Source organism: Paroedura picta, chromosome 4 (genome assembly GCF_049243985.1).
Source record: "Paroedura picta isolate Pp20150507F chromosome 4, Ppicta_v3.0, whole genome shotgun sequence".
NCBI classification, from domain to species: domain Eukaryota; kingdom Metazoa; phylum Chordata; class Lepidosauria; order Squamata; family Gekkonidae; genus Paroedura; species Paroedura picta.
In genome coordinates this window covers 79,365,595-79,389,324 of record NC_135372.1, presented here as the reverse complement: position 1 = coordinate 79,389,324, position 23,730 = coordinate 79,365,595, and positions in this window count along the sequence as shown.

Genomic DNA, 23,730 nt, shown 5'->3' with positions numbered 1-23,730 from the left:
GTCATATTTCTAGATGGAATATCATTTCCTTTCCACTGAGGATTCTGAAATTTAGTCTTGATCTCTTTAGGGCAAATCCTACACAAAATCTGGCCAAGTCAATGGGCCTATTCCAGTTAGGCAGAGAAACCACAACTGATTGCATTTGAAGCCTGGTGATTCTCCAGCCATTGTGCATATTGAACATGACTGAGGTTTTTCACTGATTGGGTGGAAACCAGAGGAAGACATACGGTGCAAAATAATGTTCTTTGTCTATGATAATCTGCTGTGTTTATATGGGCTTTGTAGTTTAAAAAAATTAAACCAAGTCATCTATGTCTGAGACCACCCCTAAAATAATGTAACCTAGCATTGCTTCAAAATTGTATTTATTTTCAGTGGCAAAGTCAGTAGGGAAACTGTGAAAACAAAGCAGCAACTGTAGCCTTTTGTACAGTCTTGTGCCAAGCCAGTGGTGCCAATGTGGATAGAGTATTGTAAACAGTGGGTCTACATTTGCAAGCTTGAATACAGAAGTTGCCCTGATTTCCTTATATGAAATTCACATTAGATAAAATGATTGTTCAATTATTCTTTTTTGAGCCGAAAAAGAATGATCTTGGTTAATATCAATGTTTGCATAGCTGAAGATAACAGAAATTTAAGCCTAACAGTTCAGCCCTAGGCTCTCCTTGCTAGCATCCAACTCAGCAGGAAAGGTTTTGTTCGTGCACCAGAAGCTGAAAAAATGTTTGCTCTCAATCAGACTGAAAACTCATGTGTTTGGGGAAACAGATAGAATTATAGAATCATAGAGTTGGAAGGTTCCTCCTGGGTCATCTAGTCCAACCCCCTGCACTATGCAGGACACTCACAACCCTATCGCTCATCCACTGTAACCTGCCATCTCCTTGAGCCTTCACAGAATCAGTTTCCCCGTCAGATGGCTATCCAGCCTCTGTTTAAAAATTTCCAAAGATGGAGAACCCACCACCTCCAGCCCCACAGCAGCAAAGGCTCCTTCGCTTATTCTCAGGTGTGTTTTGTCTGAGTTGCTTAATACAGACAGGCATGCATCGTACAATCCTTTCTAACTCATTACAGAGTCTGCATGGAGAAGTGTATGGAACCAATATTCCACAGAAACACTCCTGCTGCTGTGATTTCTGTTATTGCAGTGACACCAAGGATGAATTTACATTTTTTGTGTGCTTGAGAGAACAAATGGATTCTTTTGGTTCTTTAATAATTTTTTGTCTTCACTATAGTGCTCTAATTGCTGGATAATTTCAGGAATTAATTTTGTTTGTTTAGTGCCTGAGTAGTCCACCTCCCCCCCCCCAACATGGTTTCATTGTAAATGCTCTATACATGATAAAAAGGTAAAGGTATCCCCTGTGCAAGCACCGGGTCATGTCTGACCCTTGGGGTGACGCCCTCTAGCGTTTTCATGGCAGACTCAATACGGGGTGGTTTGCCAGTGCCTTCCCCAGTCATTACCATTATCATTCTATACATGATAGAATGCCCCAAATTTAGTGATCACATTTTGGCAGATTAATTTTGCAGTGTCTTTTCTCTTGGAACACAATACTACCCATAAGAACTCACTTTTCTGCCTGTTAATGAGCAAAGAAAACTGAATTGAATATATTATTGTCAATTTGGGAAATCTGTTTTTATCCATTATAGTTGATTGTCACTGAAACCACAGGCAATATATAAAAGGAGTCCACTATACCCACTTTAAAAAACCCTCTCTCCTCTTGGGCTTTCCTGCTGCTTGACCATGTGTGTTATGAGACTTTTTCCCTGCCCTTTCAGAGATCTAATTGTTCCTAATTTCCTGCCAATAAATGGTACAAGCTGTGGAACTCCACCTCTAATGTCAGAATTTTGGTCATTTGTCTGCATTAATGGACATTAATAGCTTTTACAAATGTTAAGTCCTTAACTTCTTGTAGGGTTCTGTATGTTTTAAGGGCCTATTGTGTAAGGCAACATTCATTATTCATTTTTGTAATACATTCTGTGGAATTCTCTTGTTATTCAGCTATAGCAGAGTCAGTGGCACAGAACTTAGGATTCCTGACCTCTTTCTTTAATATTCACTGGGGAGCTGATCTGCAATCACTAAACATTTGCCAAGGCATATTAAGACCTCTGAATATTGGGGGTGGGGAGATCTTTGATTGGTCTTTACTATTGAGGATATGTCATTCTCTCTGCTTATACTAATGCTAAGTCTGTTCTGAACTCAAGATAAGCTGATGGAAGGAAGGAATATTACAAGAAGTTTAGGCTCTTCAAACTCCCAGTGAAGTTTCCCAGCACAGTTCTCATGGAAACCATGATGCTTGGTTGCTTGCTTATTGAAAATTGGGAGGGGGGGAGAGCCAAAGGATCTTAAATGAAACTAACAAGTAAACAGAAATCCAGGGAACTTCAGGTTGCTTCCATTCAGCTAATAGACTAGCAAAGCATAACCCAGACAATTGTGTCACAGTTGTGCAAAAATATTTTAATTGATGTATGTATACATACATTCTGATATCTGGATTTATCAGAATACCGATAATACTGCTAATCAGGTCCTGAAAAAAACTAAAAATAATTAGGAATTTTCTAGACTGGTATTTTAAGACTGGTTTGCTTTTCTCCCCAGTTTCATAGGTTTAGTTGGGCTTGCACCAGTGTCCTGTGCTCAAGTTGGTTTGGCTTTGATCTTCTGACTTAACATTGGTTTCACTGGCCTTGCCACACTGGCCCCTGGGTCTGCTGGGAATCTCTGGTCTGATGCTGATTTCTATTGGGAATGTTGATTGTCTTTGCGTTTGGAGGCTTTTGGCCAATGGTTACTCTTGCGGCTACTGGCTTCTTTGCTTAGAGGAAGCACGTTCAGGGGCCTACAGAACTGGACCCTTTGATAGCATTCACTGGAAAATTTATGGGAAGGATCTTGAGTGGACAGGCAGGATTAGGTCCCTGAAACTTTGGTGTCATTTGCTTGAAAAATAGCTACTTCAGCCACCTGGAAAACATCCCCAGCAGGGAATAATGGATCCATACATTTCAAAACTCTGGGGAAAAACCCACAAGAGCCTAACAACTAAACCCACAAGAGCCTAACAACTACAGGCCCGTGTCTCACTTAGCGTTTCTGGGCAAGATGATAGAAAGGGCAGTCGCAAACCAACTGACAGAATACCTGGAAGAAGCTTCGGTCCTAGACCCATCCCAGTCTGGCTTCCGGCCTGGCCATGGGGTAGAGACAGCGCTAGTCGCCCTAACGGACGACCTCGGTCGCCATTTGGATCGAGGCGGGTCGGCACTGCTGATATTATTAGACCTCTCAGCAGCGTTCGACACAGTCGATCACGAGCTTCTAGCTCGCCGCCTCATCGATGCTGGAATACAAGGGACAGCCCTTCAATGGCTGATCTCCTTCCTCCAGGATCGTGGACAGAGGGTTGCAATAGGAGAGAAAACATCAGGCCGCTGGCAACTTACTTGTGGAGTCCCACAAGGAGCGGTCCTCTCTCCTATCCTATTCAACATCTTCATGCGCCCTCTCGCACAGCTGGTACGGATGTTTGGGCTGGGTTGCCATCAATATGCAGATGACACCCAGCTCTTCCTCCTGATGGATGGCCGCCCTGACTCTCCCCCAGAAGCATTAGCCAGCTGCCTGGAAGCAGTGACGAGATGGCTCAAGCAGAGTCATCTGAAGCTCAATCCTTCAAAGACGGAGGTCCTGTGGCTAGGTAGGAAGGGCCCATGCGAGGAAGCGCGCCTGCCTACCCTGGATGGCGTGCAGCTCTCTACGGCTCACTCTGCCAGGAACCTAGGCGTGATTCTGGACACCTCCCTGACAATGGAGGCCCAGATCACAAAGGCAGCGCGGCTGGCATTCTACCATCTCCGCCAAGCCAAACTACTAGCGCCCTACCTGGCCCCGGAACACCTAGCCACAGTGATCCATGCGACGGTCACCTCTAGACTGGACTTTTGTAACTCGCTCTACGCAGGCCTGCCCTTAGCCCTGACCCGGAAACTACAACTAGTTCAAAATGCAGCAGCCAGGATCCTCACGGCAACACCGTGGAGGTCCCATATCCGGCCTATTCTCCATCAGCTGCAATGGTTACCAGTTGAATTCCGGATCAGACTAAAGGTTCTGGTAATTACCTTCAAGGCCATACGCGGTCAGGGCCCAGTGTACCTGAGGGACCGCCTCCCCGCCTATGCCCCCAAAAGAGCTCTGCGCTCTACTGCCTCCAATCAGCTAAGGATCCCTGGCCCTAAAGAAGTCCGTCTGGTCTCGACCAGGGCCAGAGCATTCTCTGTTCTGGCCCCTACCTGGTGGAACGAGCTCCCAGAGGAGATCAGGGCCCTGACGGAGCTTAAACAGTTCCGCAGGGCCTGCAAAAAGGAGCTCCTCCACCAGGCATTTGGCCGAGACCAGATGTAATCTACAGCGACCAAGGGCCCCTGCTCCCCCCCCACCCCCCCCTCAGAATTCAATCAATAAGCCACCCCCCTCAGAATCCCATCAACAAGCCCTGGACCTGTTTGTGTTATGATTGTTTATTGTTATACTGTGTTGTGTTTGGTTGCAATTGTTGGTTATTGGTGTACATGTTCTACAGACTGTTTTATGTATGGTTCTCTGTTATAATGTAAACCGCCCTGAGCCTCCGGGGAGGGCGGTATAAAAGTATGATAAATAAATAAATAAATAAATAAAAAGAAACTAAATTCTCAGTGGTATTTTGAATCCAAATAATCCTGAATACTTGTATGGAAATCCTTCCTGAAATCCAAATAAAAATACTTTTGATTTTTTTCAAGTGCACATCCCTATACTTCAGCCAGGCTATAGACACAGCCTGTCTGACTTCTATGCCTTAACAACCTCTCCCTAAGTGCTCATGTCTTTGAAAATGCATACTGTTTGGATTTCTTCCTGCAAAGAAAATAGCTGATCATGCTGCCATTGTAACCCTTTTGTGGCTGGCCTTGCCCCCATTGTAGTTATTTAGTTTTGGTGCCCACTATTATTTCTTAAAATTCCAAGAATGCCCACAGGCTCAACAAGGTTGGGAAATCTTGGATTAAGTAAAGATGCTGATTCCACACAGGAAAGTACAAATATGACCCCGTTCAATTTTTTCACTTTTTGTTTTATTTATTGCCAATATTTCCCACATATTTCTCTGCCACTAGTTTCTTTTACCACATTTTAACATCATGTGTTTACCATGATGATATATTTTAGAGTGTGCTAGGGGGGGGGGGAGATCAGGAAATACAGCTGTTTTTTGTAAAGAGAGCTGATTTTTTGTACCCCACTTTTTACTACCCAATGAGTCTCAAAGCAACTTATAATCACCTTCCCTTCCTCCTCGCACAACAGACACTTGGTGAGATAAGTGGGGCTGAGAGACCTCTGAGAACTGTGACTAGCCCAAGGTCACTGTCTACATGTGGAGGACTGGGGAAACAGCCCTGTCTCTCCAGACTAGAGGCTACGGCTCAAGCTGGCTAGAAACAAAAGCTGGAGATAGACTTGTGAATTCAATTTACAAAAAGAAGAAATCAAACCAAACCAGGGATTTTTGAAATGCAATGGTGGCATACTTCTTTAGTCTCACATTATCCAGGATGATACATTTTACGTGAATGGTTGAGATTCTGGATAGGGCTTTGGTTGCTTAAGTGTCTGAAGAGTTTGTACAAAACCAGTTCCCTTCCACAGTCATATTGCTCCCACCATTAACTGAATTAATGTGATTTATGCATACAATATTAAAATAGAGTCCAGTAGCACCTTTAAGACCAACAAAGAGTTGTTCAAGGTGTGAGTTTTCGAGTGCAAGCACCCTTCGTCAGACTATGATCTTCTTACATGACAGTAGAAAAATCAGTTCTGTTACATATGTGTCACAACCAGATACAACCAATGATAATCCTTTGTCAAAACAGCCAATGAATCCCCTAGAATTCAGTGTACTTTACAAAGAGAAACCAAAATGTTGCTGGTAGAGAGATCAAAGGCTATCACCTCTTTTCCAGGGGATTCATTGGCTGTTTTGACAAAGGATTATCCTGATGACTCTGGAGGACAGATTGGGACAACAAATCAGCACTGGCAAATGGCAGCCTAGATTTCTGTTCATGAAAGCATCTTTATTAGCCTTCCAGACATTCCATTGGCTCTGAGAATAGCACTCCCACTCCTTAAGCTGTTGCCTTGTATTTTCTTTTTAAATACTAGCAATCATGGCCATGATAACACTAAACTATTATTGTTTACTGCTCTGCTTTCCATACTGTGGGAAGCAAATTGTCTGTGGTTCTCAAATGACAGTCTTCCTAATGCCCAGACTCTATGGCCCTGACTGTGGGAAACAAGGTCATAAAAAAAAAAAACATCCAGAGTAACTCACAGGGCAATACTATACTTCTATTGTGCCATGTAACAGTTAACATGAAGATTGACACTGATTTCTATGGTCAATGAGCAGCAGAATCAAAAGAGCATGAGGTCCATGTAGCAACACTTGCAGATGTGACAAAATCTGTTGATTTTGTTGTTGCTATAATTTAAGATTCTAATCAAAGCAAGGTATTCCCCATCCTACTCTCAGATCAAAATCCTAACATATCTTTGGATGCTGCAAAACTTATTCTTTTCATTTTTTGGCAAACAAATATAGACTATAAATGAAATTATGGATTTTTATACTGCTCAAGGTGTTGTAGTAGTAGGTAAGTAGTAGGAGTAGTAGTAGTTGTTGTTGTTATTGTTAGGTGCGAAGTCATGTCTGACCCATCGCAACCCCACGGACAATGATCCTCCAGACCTTCCTGTCCTCTACCATTCCTCCAAGTCCATTTACGTTCGCACCAACTGACGTTCAGCCACCTCATTCTCTGTCGTCCCCTTCTTCTTTTGCCCTCGATCACTCCCAGCATTAGGCTCTTCTCCAGGGAGTCCTTCCTTCTCATGAGGTGGCCAAAGTATTTGAGTTTTCATCTTCAGGATCTGGCCTTCTAAGGAGCAGTCAGGGCTGATCTCCTCTAGGACTGACCGGTATGTTCGCCTTGCAGTCAATTGTTTGACGCTCGGCCTTGTTCATGGTCCAACTTTCACAGCCATACATTGCAACTGGCAAGACCATTGCCTTGACTAGACACACTTTAGTTGGCAGGGTGATTTCTCTGCTTTTTAGGATGCTGTCTAGATTTGCCATAGCTTTCCTCCCCAGGAGCAAGCGTCTTTTAATTTCTTTGCTGCAGTCCCCATCTGCAGTGATCTTGGAGCCCAAGAAAATAAAATCTGTCACAACCTCTATTTCTTCCCCATCTATTTGCCAGGAATTGAGAGGGCCGGATGCCATGATCTTTGTTTTCTTGATGTTGAGTTTCAAGCCAACTTTTTTACTCTCCTCCTTCACCCGCATCAAAAGGCTCTTTAGTTCCTCTTCACTTTCTGCCATTAGAGTGGTATCATCTGCATATCTGAGGTTGTTGATATTTCTCCCTGCAATCTTGATCCCAATTTGTGACTCATCTAACCCCACCTTTCTCATGATGTGCTCCCCATACAAGTTAAATAGGCAAGGTGTACAGCCTTGCCGGACTCCTTTCTCAATTTTGAACCAATCAATGATTCCATGTTCAGTTGTCACTGTTGCTTCTTGACCTGCATATAAGTTTCTCAAGAGACAGATAAGATGCTCTGGTATTCCCATCTCTTTAAGAACTTGCCACAATTTGTTGTGCTCCACACCATCAAAAGCTTTAGCATAGTCAATGAAGCAGAAGTAGATGTTCTTCTTTTTCACCTCTAGGCTGGACTTCTGTAACTCGCTCTACACTGGCCTACCCTTATCCTTGATCCGGAAACTGCAACTGGTCCAGAACGCGGCTGCCAGGGTCCTCACAACAACACCTTGGAGGTCCCACATCCGGCCCATCCTCCAGCAGTTGCGCTAGCTCCTGGTTGAATTCTGGATCAGGCTTAAGGTGTTGGTTATCACCTTTAAGGCCATAAACAGTCTGGGCCCAGTATACCTGAGGGACCGCCTCTCCACCTACACTCCTCAAAGAGCCTTGCGCTCTACTACATCCAAGCTCCTGGTGGTCCCTGGCCCCAAGGAAGCCCTCAGTGCATTCTCTGAAAAAAAAACAGCTGCAATTACAGGAGTCTATTTAACAATTCAGGAAAAGGCCAAAAGGAAAACTGATTTGTATGTTTTGTATGATTTGAGACTGCTGAAAAGTACCTAAATCAGCCTTGGTTTGGGCACAAATTGGCTGAATTGCCATTTTGCAATAATTTTAAATGGCCAAATCAACTTTGCTAAAATCACTAAATCATGATTTGGGATAATTTGGCGATTCAAGCAAGTGGTCCTATAAACTTTAAAGGTAAAGAGAAAGGGGGAAAGTTCCCCTTTTTGTCTTTCCCAGACTCTGGGGGAGAGGTGGAGATTTGAAGTAGATGCACCAAAATTGCAGCATAGCTGCAGGAGCCTCTCCTCAAAAGAACCCCCCAAGTTGCAGAAAGATTGGACCATCCAATCACTGTTATTTCCTATGATGAGAAAAACCCAGATTCTCTGCTCTGTTCTCACATAGGAAATAAGGGAGGCTGGATGGGCCGATCTTGTTGCAACTTGTGGGTTTTTTGAGGAGAGGTTCTTGCAACTACGCTGCAAGTTTGGTGCCTCTACCTCAAACTCCCACCCACCAGAGCCCTGGGAAAGTGATACAACTATTTTACCCTTTGCCTCTAAGTTTGTACATACTATTTAAAAACCTCACAGATATTGCAGTTTGTCTTTTGAGATGCTCAGTTCTAAAACTTCAATACTTTAATTTTATGATGCTACTTTTCCAAAAATTATCTGTTTTGTATAACTTCTAATGGTTTGCAGGATCTCCTTCACAAAATTCTGCTTGTCTCTTTTCCTCTTCCTCTCTCTGGGTTCTACATATGTCTTTGCAATATTTAACCACCCCCTGCAACTTGTTAATATAGTAGAACAGTTTTACATAGATAAAAACGTTACCAACAAGAAAGCCATGCTTTCTATTAGAAAGAGCAAGGGAAAGGGATTTGAAAAAGGTCCTTGAAATGAAAAGTAAGTATGCTGAGAGAATCTAGGTCACAGCTTTTCTCAATTTTTGTAATTTAATGCAGCCCAGAATAATTGCTGCACACATTCTTTTGAAATCAAGTTTTATAATATTCCTGTTGCTCAATGTCTATTTTCAGATGTTCTTGGTACTATACTTGATCCTGTTTTCTAAACAATTATACTGTAAAAATGCTCAAAGAGCAAGTTGAAACCAAGTTTATCTAAATATTGAAATGAAATCTAGCCATTCAGTCAGGCCAGTTAGAAATTGGATTCCATAGCAAAATTTTGGTGTAAAGGGAATCTTTTGCACTACAGAGCCTCTTGATCAGATAATTACCTTTTCGTTGATATTATTAAGCATTGTCTTGTTACAATTTTGATCTTACGTTAACATTAATGTAAGGAGCAAAACAGAAATGTTCAAAGAACTTTCTGATGAGCTTGCAGAACCCTTGTCCATCACCTTCAGGACCTCTTAGAGGACTGGAGAGATGCCAGGAGGCTGGAGGAGGGCAAATGTTATCACAGTCTTCAAAAAAGGGAGGTGAGATTACCTAAGAAACCATAGGCTAGTAAGCCTGACTTCAATTGCAGGGAAGATAATGAAGCAGATTTGTAAAGGGGGTCATCTACAATAATCAGAAAAACAATTTGTTGATCCAGGGAAGTCAGCACAATTTTTTCTCCAACAGGTCTTGCCAGGGCAACCTCATTTTAGGAATGTTCAGCCTGGAGAAAAGGAGGTTGAGAGGGGACATGATAGCCCTCTTTAAGTATTTGAAAGGTTGTCACTTGGAGGAGGGCAGGATGCTGTTCCCATTGGCTGCAGAGGAGAGGACATGCAGTAATGGGTTTAAACTTCAAGTACAACGATATAGGCTAGATATCAGGAACAAATTTTTCACAGTCAGAGTAGTTCAGCAGTGGAATAGGCTGCCTAAGGAGGTGGTGAACTCCCCCTCACTGGCAGTCTCCAAGCAAAGGCTGGATACACACTTTTCTTGGATGCTTTAGGATGGTTAGGGCTGATCCTGAGTTGAGCAGGGGGTTGGACTAGATGGCCTGTATGGCCCCTTCCAACTCTATGATTCTATGATTCTATACAGATGTAAATGGTAGGTTTAAGATATACATCTGAGAAAAGTGGGCAGAGATAAGGTCCAGCCATTCACAGGGTAGTCCTGGATGGGTGACTATTTCTCTGCCCAATCTATCTCACAGGAAAAAGCATAAACTACTTTTTCCTGGAAGAGAAACAGGCTCCAGATATATAATAAATATTAAAATGCATTGAGAAGGTTTAAAATTAAGAACAGTCACTGGCAGTCTCCAAGCAAAGGCTGGAAACACACTTTTCTTGGATGCTTTAGGATGGTTAGGGCTGATCCTGAGTTGAGCAGGGGGTTGGACTAGATGGCCTGTATGGCCCCTTCCAACTCTATGATTCTATGATTCTATAAAGATGTAAATGGTAGATTTAAGATATACATCTGAGAAAAGTGGGCTCAGATAAGGTCCAGCCATTCACAGGGTAGTCCTGGATGGGTGACTATTTCTCTGCCCAATCTATCTCACAGGAAAAAGCATAAACTACTTTTTCCTGGAAGAGAAACAGGCTCCAGATATATAATAAATATTAAAATGCATTGAGAAGGTTTAAAATTAAGAACAGTCACTGGCAATCTTCAAGCAAAGGTTGGATACACACTTTTCTTGGATGCTTTAGGATGCTTAGGGCTGATCCTGCGTTGAGCAGGGGGCTGGACTAGATGGCCTGTATGGCCCCTTCCATGATTCTATGATTCTATGATTGCTATATAACCAGACAACCTATTCCATGCTACCATGAAATGTGACAGAAACACCAGTCTGGGAGACCCTAATTCATCATACAATTTTTGGATAAAGGACAAATATTTTAAGTCAAATAAAAATATGATGTTGTCTAGCAGATTTCCATTTTAAACAATGGCTGAGCTTATTCCAGCCCCAATAAACAAAAAGACATTATTAATCACAAATGAAGCTAAAAGATACATTTTACTGCATGTTTGTAAATTTCTGGCCATCTCATATTCACTGAACAGAAGTCTCATAGGCTTTCCCATGCAGAAATATAACAATGTGTTGGCTTCTATATATTTTTTGGGTTTTAACTTCAGTAAAGCTGAAGTATATTTTATTTTTTCAACCAGTGACCAAATATGCTAAGATACCTTCTATTTATCGCAACACCTTCCCCCATAAAACTGTAATGTTTATGAGTAAGCTATTGGGAAGGGAGTTTACTTAACAAGTTCTGAAACTGTTGAGACCAGTTCATTCACATGTACATATATGCTACACAAACAGGCTCATAATCAGAAATGTTATGGTAGTTGCATGAGAACACCAAGAGATGGGGGTTGCTGGCTCACCACATTCCTTTCATTCAGAACAATGAGATTCATTGGATGGGGCCGGATCCATTGAAGAGACCTGATAGCCATCTGATGGAAAGGCTGATCCTGTGAAGATTCAAGGGGTGGCAGGTTACAGTAGATGAGTGATATGGTTTTGAGTAGGGTAGTGTGCCTTGGCTGCCTCAGGATGGGGACCCTTCCATTAAATGAACTCTGGCTAACTCGAGATCCTGACAGATCCTGAAAGACTGAGATCCCTTAGCCATTTTGAAAGCAGGAAAAACAGGAAACAAACAACTGGATGAATTAATATTAAAAAATTAGGGGGGGGGGAGTTTGCTCGATGTATGCCCCTAGTATGTACCACATGATATCTGACAGTAGACGCAATCATGTAGCTTTGAAAAGATGGATTATTTAGCAGAAAATCTTTTAAAAATAATATATCTTAACTATGTCCTAGATGTAAAATATATTTGAGTTGGGCTGCTAGTGCCAGATTACTCCTTCTCATCTCCAGTTTACATGTAGTGCTGTTACCACAAGCAAATCTTACAAAAATCCATCTGTCCACGATAAGGTGAATCATTAGTTATCTAGGGAAAATGATTTGCTTATTAATTGGACAAAATTTGGGTAGATGCCATTGGGAGACAATATATCACAGAGTATATCCGCTCATGCTGGTGCCCAAATGTCATTACACTGGAATATTAATTCCTAGATATAGTATCTATATGATTATGCCACATTTTAACAGGCTGATTATCGGTATATCTTTGGATATGAACATATGAGCAACCTTAAACTTATATTAATGGGGCAAAATATACTCAAAATTGATATAATATTAACTATTATTTGTATTTTACATGCAATTCCTTTTCATATACCTTGTATAGATATAGTCATCATGAAAATTAATATTTTTTAGAAATTTATATGGAGTTCCTTACTGCCTCAGATTTCATTAAAAAGGATGCAGCTCACATTCAGTGAAAGAGTTTCCCTGATCTTAGATTATATTATCAGGCATTTTTATTTATTCTAAGCCACTTTGAGACTCCTTACAGAGAAAAGTAGCAAGTAATAACCAACTCTTCTTCTTCTTCTTCTTCTTCTTCTTCTTCTTCTTCCTACTACTACTACTACTACCACCCTCATTATCCCTTTTGAATTATTCATCTTGCATTCTTTTGGAGGCTTCTTGTTTGGTGTCCTTTCCTAAGTCGAATGCTTTAGGGTCTACCTATGCTAGAGAGCCTCCTTTGTTTATGGAAATTGTGAATGAATTGATGTTGAAAGTCAAACCTAAAATATTTCTTTATAAATATATGCTATTATTAATAAATATGATATGCAGAGTCTTAGAAATGAATGGAATAAGGAAGACACAAACATTTTGCCAAAGTGATCGGATTTATACCTGCTCTTTTAATGTATTCAGCAAAAAAGGATATATTGGATACTACAGCAATTCCTAAGTAAAGGATCAAATAAAGTCTCTAATTGTTGACATTGTACTGCATAGGATGCTTTGGGAACGTAGGTAGGGCTTTTGTCCACCTATTATACCCCTCCCCAGCCCTCTGGCCTTCTGCACTGAAGTGCTGAGAGGCTGTAGAGCTTAAACATGCCCGAGAAGATTCTGCAAAAGTGATGACAGGAACTTGACAAGAAATTATTCATACTATTTTGCATGTGCTCAGGTAAATGTTTAGATAAGCAAGTTAAATCAAAGAGGGTTGCAGTAATGATTCAAAGCATATACTAGACTGAGTGAAACAGGGAATTCATTCATTTTTGAGTTCTTCCCATTCTCATGGCCCTACCTACTTCTTTCGTACTGCAAATAGAGATAAACACATGTGACAGTCCAAAAGTAGTAAAAATCTCACTCCAATTTTTTGCTTAATGCTTTCACTTGCCACTGTGATTAAAAAGAGGAAAAACCATATTTAACCACTCTTGCAGAGCGGAATAAATAAAAGAGTAAGCCCTAAGGTGGAGGAGAAGGGGCGGGCTCTGTCCGGGATAAAAACTAGGAGGGCCCAATCAGCGGCTTCTGATTGGGCCCTCCGAATGTCACTCCAGGGCCAAGCGGCCAATGGGGAGCCACGCAAAGCCTGGCTCCCTATTGGCTGCTTGGCCCAGCCTCACCTTGCACGGCCGGGGACTCACCGCACACAAGGAGAAGCAGCCTTCCCCGATGGTGAGTACTCACACTGCCTTCCCCTCGCCCAGACACACACAACCCCCTGCCCGCCCCCATTGTGCCACCGCTGCTTCCCCGCGCCCAGAGACATGTGCACACACACACACACACACACACACAAAACCCCCCTGGCCGCCCCCGCACGATCGCACCGCTGCTGCTTCCCCGCCCCCACAGAGGCACACACACAAACCCCCCCTGGCCACCACTCCCACAGAGACACACACCAGGCAACCCCCCCTGGCCATCCCCCCGCACGATCGCACTGCAGCCGCATCCCCGCCCCCACAGAGACACATACACACACACAGAGAAACCCCCCCTGGCCACCCCCCCTGTGAGATCACCCCACCGCCACTTCCCCGCCCCCACAGACACACACACACACACACACACACACATAGCCACCCACTCACCACACTCTCCCACCCCTTCCCCCATCCCACACATCCACACTCACACTCCTCTCTACCCCCTCTTCCCTTGCCACCTCCCCCTTCCGATTCACCCCATTCCCCCCCACCCTTCACACACACCCTGTCCCCTCCCATTTCACCTTCCTCTCTGCCTGCCTTCCTTTCTTCCTTCTTACTTCATGACTTCCTCTATTTCTCCATCTCCTTCCTGTCTCTCTGTCTCTCTCTCACACTTGCTTCCTGTCTTTCTCCTTTACTTCCTTTCTTTCTCCCTTCTACCCATCCTTTCAACCACCCCTTTCCCTTCTTTCTCCCTCCCATACCTCCTTTCCTCTTCTTCCTTCTTTGCCAACAGTCTGCCTCCCCATTCTCTAGCGCCCGCTGTCTTTCTTCTACAGCAGGCTTAATTTCTAGTGAAAGAATAAAAGAGTTCAGGGAGAAAAAGTGATGAGCTTTGGCAAACAAGAATGAATTTGGCAGTAAGGGAGTAACTGACCCAATTTCCTCTCCTTCATTCTTTCCCAGGCAGTCTGGATAAAAACTGCTTGCAGCTTTTTCATTTTATTTCTACTATGAAAAAGGCTAGACTCTTTAAAAAAATAACCTAGGAATTCCAAGACATATTGCTATGGGGACATATCTCTATATGATCTTTGTACTTATGTATCTGTATGCCAGGCACTTATGTATGTCAACTTTAATGTGTCATAATCAAACACATGATGTTTCATTTTGTACTATGGACAAGCAGCATCCAGGTGCACAGAACACTCAGGCATGCATTCTCTCTCTATTCAATTAGATACATAGAAAGACAGGCAACAAATGTGGGGGAGTAAAAGGAATGCATGTAAAGGATGACTTATACCAAATGAATAGGGAGCGCCGTATATGTCTTGAAGGTTCCGTGTCAACAGGTAATCAACAGGTAAACAGTGAATTTCTTACAGCATCAGAAATACAGTCTTTCTTCATCATTAACTGAACACATGAATCCGGATTATACTGAGTCCATCAAGCTCAGTGTTGACTACTTTGACTGGCACTGGGTTTCTAGCGTCTCAAGCACAGGTTTTCATATCACCTCCTACCTGATCCTGTTTCAAGCAGGAGATGCTGGAGACTGAACCCACGATCTTCACCTTTGTGAAATGGTCCTACATCATTTATAGGCTTCTATTGCACTATGTACAGTTCAAGATCATATTTAGACTCAGACTCATAATAACAACAACATCAGCAATAATAATTTTAACCAGCCCTTCTCCAAAGGCTTAGGGTGCATGACAACACATATAAAAACAATAAATAAAAATACTTGTAATATTAAAATATTCATTATAAAACATTTTAAAATCAGATTAATTTAAAACCACCCTTAATGTTCTCCATGACAGGAAATTTGCTGAAAATAATATTCTGAGTGACAGGATATTTGTGACTGGAAATAGAATCAGCTTCTTCCTCTTTTAGGAATTGCCCAATTTTCAGTCTTGTGAAAGGATTACAACTAGATTTACTCATAGTGATTGTTGTATTTACACATAGAGACCAAAGTATTGCAACCCAGACACAACCATGATGTGGGATTTTAGGTAGAGGAACTATAATTATGTTTTGTCTTGGATTGGATTATCTGGCTCTGGGAATGTTACATGGGTATCTAATCTATTATTTCAGACCTCATATCCCATAATTGTGGACATATTTGCATTCATTAGTCATTCTGTTGATGGAAATACACAAATGGGGGCTGGAGATGACATAAAACACAATGTCTGAGTGGCAAAAGCAGCTTCACAATACATTATATTTAGAGTAGGAAAACTTTGCTGTAAAATTCAGTTTCACAGTTTTCACAGTTTTCTTGTATTTTGAAGAATAATTAGTCATGCACATGCGCTACTTATTTTTAAGAAACACATGTGTTTCTCATACAAAGCATAGAACTACATATTTTCATATAAATAAACCCATTTGAAGGGTATAATACCGGACACAGGATGGGGTGCTTAACCCTTCTGCTAGATATCATTCTAGAGACTGCATCCAGTTTCCATCAGGGCCTTTCTCCTTTATGTCATCAGGTTATTTGTGTCTCAGGGCCTAGAGGTGGAAAACAGAAGGGTTTGAGAGCTTGTAGGGAAGAATTGCCAGATGGAGGAAATGTTCAGCGGCCCCTCAAGTCTACCTGTACCTTGTGCATGTTCTCCTTACATGTAATAATTTCAAACATGCCTATGGGAATCCCTCCTTTTCTGCATACTATGTAGTAGATGCCCTGACTTGGATAACTCAGGCTAGCCTGATTGTGTCAGATCTCAAAAGCTAAAGAGGGTCAACCCTGCATAGTATTTGGATGAGTGACCATCATGGAAGCCTAGATTTTTACACAGAGGCAAAAAATGGTAAACCATCTCTGAATGTCTCTTGCTTTGAAAACCCTACAGGGAACACCATGGGGCTTTCTGTACTCCTTCAAAATTGCACAATGGTTGCCAATTTAAATCGCTACTGATTTGCCATTATGCACAACGTCGCTGACAATCTGCAACACTCCTGAAACCGATTTGCAAAAAGCGCTTCATTGTAGCGCTTTCAGGGAAATCCCAAAAAGTGGATTCACCCTCCGGAAAGTGCTACACTCCTGCAACCAATCTGCAACACTAGCGGGAAAGTTCTGTGCGTTACCATTGTTGTGGTTTCTGCAAAGTCCCTCCCCCTGGCTCTCTCCTCTGATCTTCCGGCGAAGCGATCGCCATTTTTTTTTCTCCGAGCGAGCGGAGATCAACGCACCGGTGAGCCTTCGTTTACCCAGGGAGGCTTCCCCGGCTGCAGTCCCTCTGTTTAAAGTCACTAAGCACAAGCAACACAGAAGCCCGTTTGCTGGTTTATTTCCCCTTTATTTTTCACACTGTTTTTGGCTGAAAATCGCGCCCGTGAGGGAGGGGGGATTTTTTTTTCACTCGGGGGGAGCGTGGCAACGATGAAACGGCAGCTCAAACACCACCTGCCAGCTGGATGGGTCTCTCCATTGCAACGAATCAACGCAAATTAGTTGCAACGGGTGTTTTTTTTTTTTTTAACCTTTCTTAAAGGGAAAGGGGCTGTTTGGGAGCATGCTAACGGCCGCCCATTGGCTGCTTGATGGCCAGGGGCGGGACGAGCTCGGCAATAGCGCTTCCTTTCTAGCGATTTTTGCCGAGACCGGAAGCCTGTGGGAAACGATAGAAACGCAACTAGATTCCACTACAAAGGCAGGTATGCATAATGACGAATTCCACTATTTAAAATGGCGATTTTTCGTTCAGCAAACAATTTGCTACATGGATCCCGGTGCGGAATGGCCCCATAAGTTGGCTGCAACTTGACAGCACTATCCACTACTACCAGGTAGCAGATATGAAATTTGTTATTTTGGTTTCTGGGAATGTCATGGCACGCTATACACTGTAAACCATCTAATGTAGCTACAAAATCAGGTACAATTTCCAGAAGGTACTTTGATATTGTTGCTTCTTGTATTGTGGCTTATTATAATGCTACTTAAATTTTTGATCCTTATGGCTGTGAATATCTTTGGTGGAAGTGGTTACTGAACAGCCAGTGCAACCAACTGTGCTGATCAGAAGTGGCAAAAGTTTCAGGCTGAACTTTTTCTAACTCGTGTTCAAGAAGCAGAAGTTTCCTTTAGTTTCCATGCACGTTATAAACATATTCATCATCTTTTAATACAAAATATATCTTTGTGTTATTTTCAACCTTTTCCCAATCAGTTTGGCTAATCCTGCATGCACTTTAAGTTAAGCAGTTTTCTATTTGGAATTTTGGATGGAAACTATGCACAACTAGGGCACTAGATGGGGGGTGGGGTGGAAGAATTCTGCGGACATCCTCCCCCTCCCCCCAGGACCTGGAAAGGCTCCAGGCAGCCGCTAAGGAACTCGCCAGCAGGGGCAGCTCTCACCCTGCAGGAATCTGCAGCCTCCGAGCCACAGAGGGAAGTGGAAGGAGGAGGGTGGTCAGGGGTGGGGAACAGAAGGTGATTGGCTGGCTGCTGGACAGACAGGCAAGCCGGTTGGAGGAGGTACTCAGGCACTCAGGGGTGGGACAGCCACCCTGAGTGGGTGTTAAATTCTGAGTGGCATTTAAGCCATGAGACACGCTCCTCCCCCAAGGCTTTAACAGAAATATATTTTGTGGAACAAATATGAAAAATGAACACAGCTAGAATGGTTTGAGAAAAGAATGAAAGGTTCAAGGCACTGTATATATAGACAGACATATATGTAATATAGCTTCTCTGTGAATATAACCATTTGTTATCATTGGAACATAATCCTTAGTTATTCAACTATTAATGAACTTACAACCTAGAAGTAAAACTGTCAGTTTTAAAAGATACAAAACACTCGCATATAGACACATAACAGCCCAGCCAATTGAAGCTGCTTTGTAGTAAGTCATATCATTGCTCGCTCTACTCCAGATCTCTCATTTACAGTGACTCTTCATGATCTAACTAAAGAGCTTGACATTAAAGGGACTGATCCTTATATATACATAACGTGTTCTAGGGATGGGCACAAACTGAGTTTGTGGAGCACCCATGGACTGAACCATGTACTCTCATGGACAACATCTTGATTGTATAAACTGAACTGGTTCAGTAAGTTTATGAAGCAGTGGAATACTCCCCACATAAACACAGTGTGCTAGACACAACATAGCTTTATGGACCACAGACTGGCCAAAATTTCTGATGAATTTTGGCCTATGAGCTGGATCATATCCATGCCTAGCATATTCTTTATCACTGTGCTTTAGGCCCTTTTTGAGAGTTGCAAATGTCAGTCTAAAAATACTAGCTAAATAAAAAAACTTAGTTTAATGATATCTCTTCCTGGAAAGAAGATATCTTTCCCTGGAGAGAGTTAAGCATCATACTATATTCATGATTGCATGGGCAGGGGAACATATTCTGGACTGTACAGAAGACACAGACGCCAAGATCTTGGCATTAAATTGGGCCACAGCTTTATTATTATTCAAATGAGCCCCCCAGCAGATCCTGCTCCCTAGTGGCCAGTCAACAACAAGAGAGCACTCACACCAACAGGCCATCCCACAGGCCAGTCAGCTCCCCCTACCACCAGCGCAATGGAAAGATGGTATAAATCAGGTTCCCTGTGGGCAGTGGCCTCTATTAGGGTACCCACAGCCATCTGCAATGCAAGCCAGCTGCCTCTCAGTCAGGAAGTGCTGCACCTCACATGCACCCGGCCTCAAATGGAGGCCCTTAAGTTTGTGGAATCCAACACACAGGTGTAGGCCTCACCCCAAAAGGTTCAGCCTACAAAGCATAACCACCAGTTGTGACAAGAAAGGTATAAACCCCCCATAAAACAAGCAAACAATATGATGTTATAACAAAATAGGGTGGGAGAATGGGGAAAATCAGGTGCAGAGGAGTGAAAAGGATTCCTGCTGCTGTGTACACCCTTATATAGGGCAGCAGGGTGGCCCCTGCTCTTCCTCCTGTCCCTGCCTGCCACTTCATGCAGTGGAAAGCAGCTGCAGCCTCACATGGCCTGGGAGTTTCTGCCAGGCCCCATCAAAGCCAGCCACGCAGTGTCTTCCTCCTGGCCAAAGTCCTCTGCTGCTGCAATCAGCAGTCTGCTGCCTAAGGCGGCAGCCGCATTTAAGAAAATCCAGTTCCCTTGTTAGGACATTTCCTGAAAGGGGATTTGGGGTGAATGGTGTCTCCCATGGATTTAGAAATGTGCAGAAAAGTAGGCCAAACAATATTTAATCCTACATATGTACCTAATGCTAACATGTCAAATGAGGCCCACTAGAACAGTGGTCCCCAACCTTTCTATCACTGGGGACCACTCACCGCCTTTTACTGAGGCCCAGTGGGGGGGGGTAGTTTACTCCTCTACTCTCAACCACTGCCCTAACGCTCTCTGATTGCTATGGTAATGTTTAAACATCCCTTCAAAATAAGATACAGACACGCCACAACAATGAACATTTTATATTCATGGAAATTTTAACTCATGACAATGAAAAATCAATGGGAACCTGAGCTTGTTTCTCTGCAACGAGATAGTCCCATCTGGGAGTGATGGGAGACAATGACACCCGAAGTGTGTTGTAAAGTGCCGGGGGGGGGATGAAGTAAAGTGCCGGGGGGGGGGGGGAGAAGGCGTCCTTCGGGGCCGACCTCCAATTAGTCGAAGGATCACATGTGGTCCATGGCCCACAGGTTGGGGATCGCTACACTAGAGTATACCTGATTGCTTTAGCCAAGCCATCATTAAAATATGAGTTGAAATTATATTTAATTCTGGGATGTTCAAGTTCCTAAACATACTTTTGAGATTGCAGGCATCAGTTTGTATTGTGGCAATGAGAGAATTTCTGGAGATTGTCTTTCCTTACATGGCATAAATGACAAACTCCTAAAGACAACAGAACCACAACTTTAAGCCTCTCATTGCTATCCTTTAAATTCCCACCATTAATTCTGCTAACACAATGTCCATCAGAAGAATCCTACATGTAATTTTACATGTAAATCATACTCATTTTCTCTCCAGCAGGAAAAAGTTGGATATATAAAAGGGTTAGACATTTAAAAACCTAACCACAATTGGAGCTCATTTGAATGAGGGTCAGGAGTTTAAATCTTCATGAACTGAGATGAACCATGACAACAATGGAATGAAGTTGGGCATGCATGAGAAGTTTAGTAAAGTGACAATTTGAAAAAAAAAAAAAAGTAAATTGCAGGGGGGAGGAAATAAAAGAAAAAGCCCTCCTCTTTTCCATACCCAAATAAATAAATAAATAAATAAATAAATAAATAAATAAATAAATAAATCTTCAATATGGTTACTAATATGATCTGGAAAAATGTTATATCTCATTTACCTAACCATACATCTGCATCCAGGCCCTTTCCAGCTGGATATAATGTTTCTCATTAATGAGTGAAGAAATGAAAATCACAGTGGTCTTTCACACTGCCTATTTTGGCTGGCAGTTGCTAGTGGATTTTTTTGACCATTACAGATGTGCAAGTTTGGGCTTCTTTCCAGTTCTCAAAACTCTTGTCTCCCATTTCTAAGCATCTAACGCACTCATGAATTGCTGCAGAGTCATGTTTGAAATCTCTGTGGTGTTTCTGAAATAGCCAACTTTTGATTTTCTCACCAATTTCTTGCCATTAAAAAAAACTCACACAGAGCCAGAAAAAGCATAGTGGTTTGAAATGGAAACAGTTATTCAAATACAATTCATAAATGGATGTAAATATTCTTTAAAATGTCCATTCCTACTGTTATGTATGTAGTTTTGTTAATGATTCTACCAAGGACAAAGCTTGAGGTCCGAGGTAAGAAAGGAGTGGGCAATGCAATTTACCAGTCCCATCTTGGGATCCAGTCAACTTAAACCAAAACTGACCAATAGCGTGCAGTGGTGGGAAAATCCATGGTTTGCAATTGTGTATAAGTTGGGGTTTTTCAGGGGCTTCTCAGTTCAGTTATACCTCTTATACCATTATGCTGTGCTGAGATCATAATAAAGAGCTGACTGAACTCCCAGTGGCCATGGGAGGAAAATGAAAATGTGAAATTGCCCATAGCTGCCTCTTCCTCTTAGATTCGTGATACCTCAGAGCTTACCTGGTCAAACACTGCCCAGGAGATCTCATATCAATAGTACCCATAATGTATGCCTGCCTCAAGTATTTAAAAATGCCTTTAGTAACTGGAAATTCTAAGTCATCTTATTTTAATACCTTTCTAATATTCACTTTTAATCGGCTGCAGTTTAAACATTTTATCCCATGAGGTATAAATCAAAGTGATTGTTTATTAGGTGCTTTACACTGTGATCCCATTTTGTTTCTCATGTGTTCATAGGCAGGAGTTCAGTGCTTCTTGGGGTCCTTTGGCATTCTGTGAAAGAATCCCTGGACTTATACCACCATGCTATCAGCTGACTGGCAGTGTTCTAGGAGAACCCCCAAAGAGTAGGAAACTTTGGCTGGCCAACATTATTTTTGATCTCTTGCAAGGGGAGAGGTTCTCACAGGAGTTCATGGATGCCCAGGAAGTGTTCGTACTTTGAGGGAATTAAAGTGGATATGAATGGCAGATCCTACCATGGGTAATTTAGCACAATAGTACCAAATCAGAAATGGAAGGGACTGATACCAACTAGTATTGGTACTACACACTTAGCCCGCAATCTTCCACTGAATTAGAAGAAGTCAGCATGGAGAAGATCACAATTGCACTGTGGCTTGTCTAAGCAGAATGCCAGTTCTATGAAGAACTTAATTTATGGTAGATCAATGTTCATGTGATGGAAAGGTTTTAACAAAAATGGACAAGTAACAGCCAGAAAGGGCAAGTGTCATGTAAGCAACTGATAATTCCCAAACTTCCAACATGGTTCTTGTCCAGATCCTCAGACTGAATAGACTGAAAAATATCACCAACAACTGGACTCAACAGTAAACTGTTCCAGTTCATTTTCATAAGGACAATGCACCAGTAAGTCCTCCTGCCATTGAAATGATAAGAAGCACAATTTCCTTTTTTTGCATCCTTGATTGTTTCTGTGGCTTGTGTTTTCAGACATTTCAGTAAGATATGCCTTGGAAAAGCTGTCAGAGAATTCATGCTGAATGAACATTGCTAGATATGCAGCTTTTACAGCACTACAAACATTTTTAAGTGCTAGGAAAACAGTCAAAGGTGGGCTCAGTAATTCTGACTCAGTAATTCTCATACATATTTCAGCAGTGCACTCTTAAGCAGCATTAGAAATATGTGGGTTTAGAAGGGTGTAACTCTACTTAGGATTTCATTGTAAGTCATCCAATCAGAAAAACAAAGCTGGGAACACTTTTCTTTTGGCATTCTTCTTAAAACTCCACAAAGCATATTAATGACCACACTACATGTTTGGGTTGGAGACTTGCAGATCCAAATCATGTATTTAAACAGTGTTGCTCTGTAGAAGTTCAGACTACTGCAAGAGCACGGGATTCTCTGAAATACAATATTTATCACTCTTCCACAACTAGAATATGAACGTCTTGTATTTTTTTTATTACCCTAGCTGCATAGCTTCATGAGATTTCTCTTTACTGGAACATCTGGCCTGAGCATTAGCACATAGGTAGTATTAGTAACAATCTACCATTTGCTGTAATTCCGAAACTTCTGTAGAAGACTTGGCTGAACAAGCAGTATAGAGAGACCATTAGTCACACATTTTCCTTCATATTCTACCTTATTCTTCCCATTTGATTCAGAGCCTGGGTTCAAATTCAAATGAAATAGAACAAATGCTTCACTGCTGAACTGTCTTTATTTCCCAAACTTTAGGGAATGAGGCTTATTCACAACTCTTAAACTCTTAAAGGTTATCCCATTTCCAACCTTCCACAGCAATGTTCCTATCCTGTTTGCCAATTTCCCCTGCAACAATTATTCAAAAAATATAAATGTTAATCAATTTGATTTTCAGGATTATGCAAT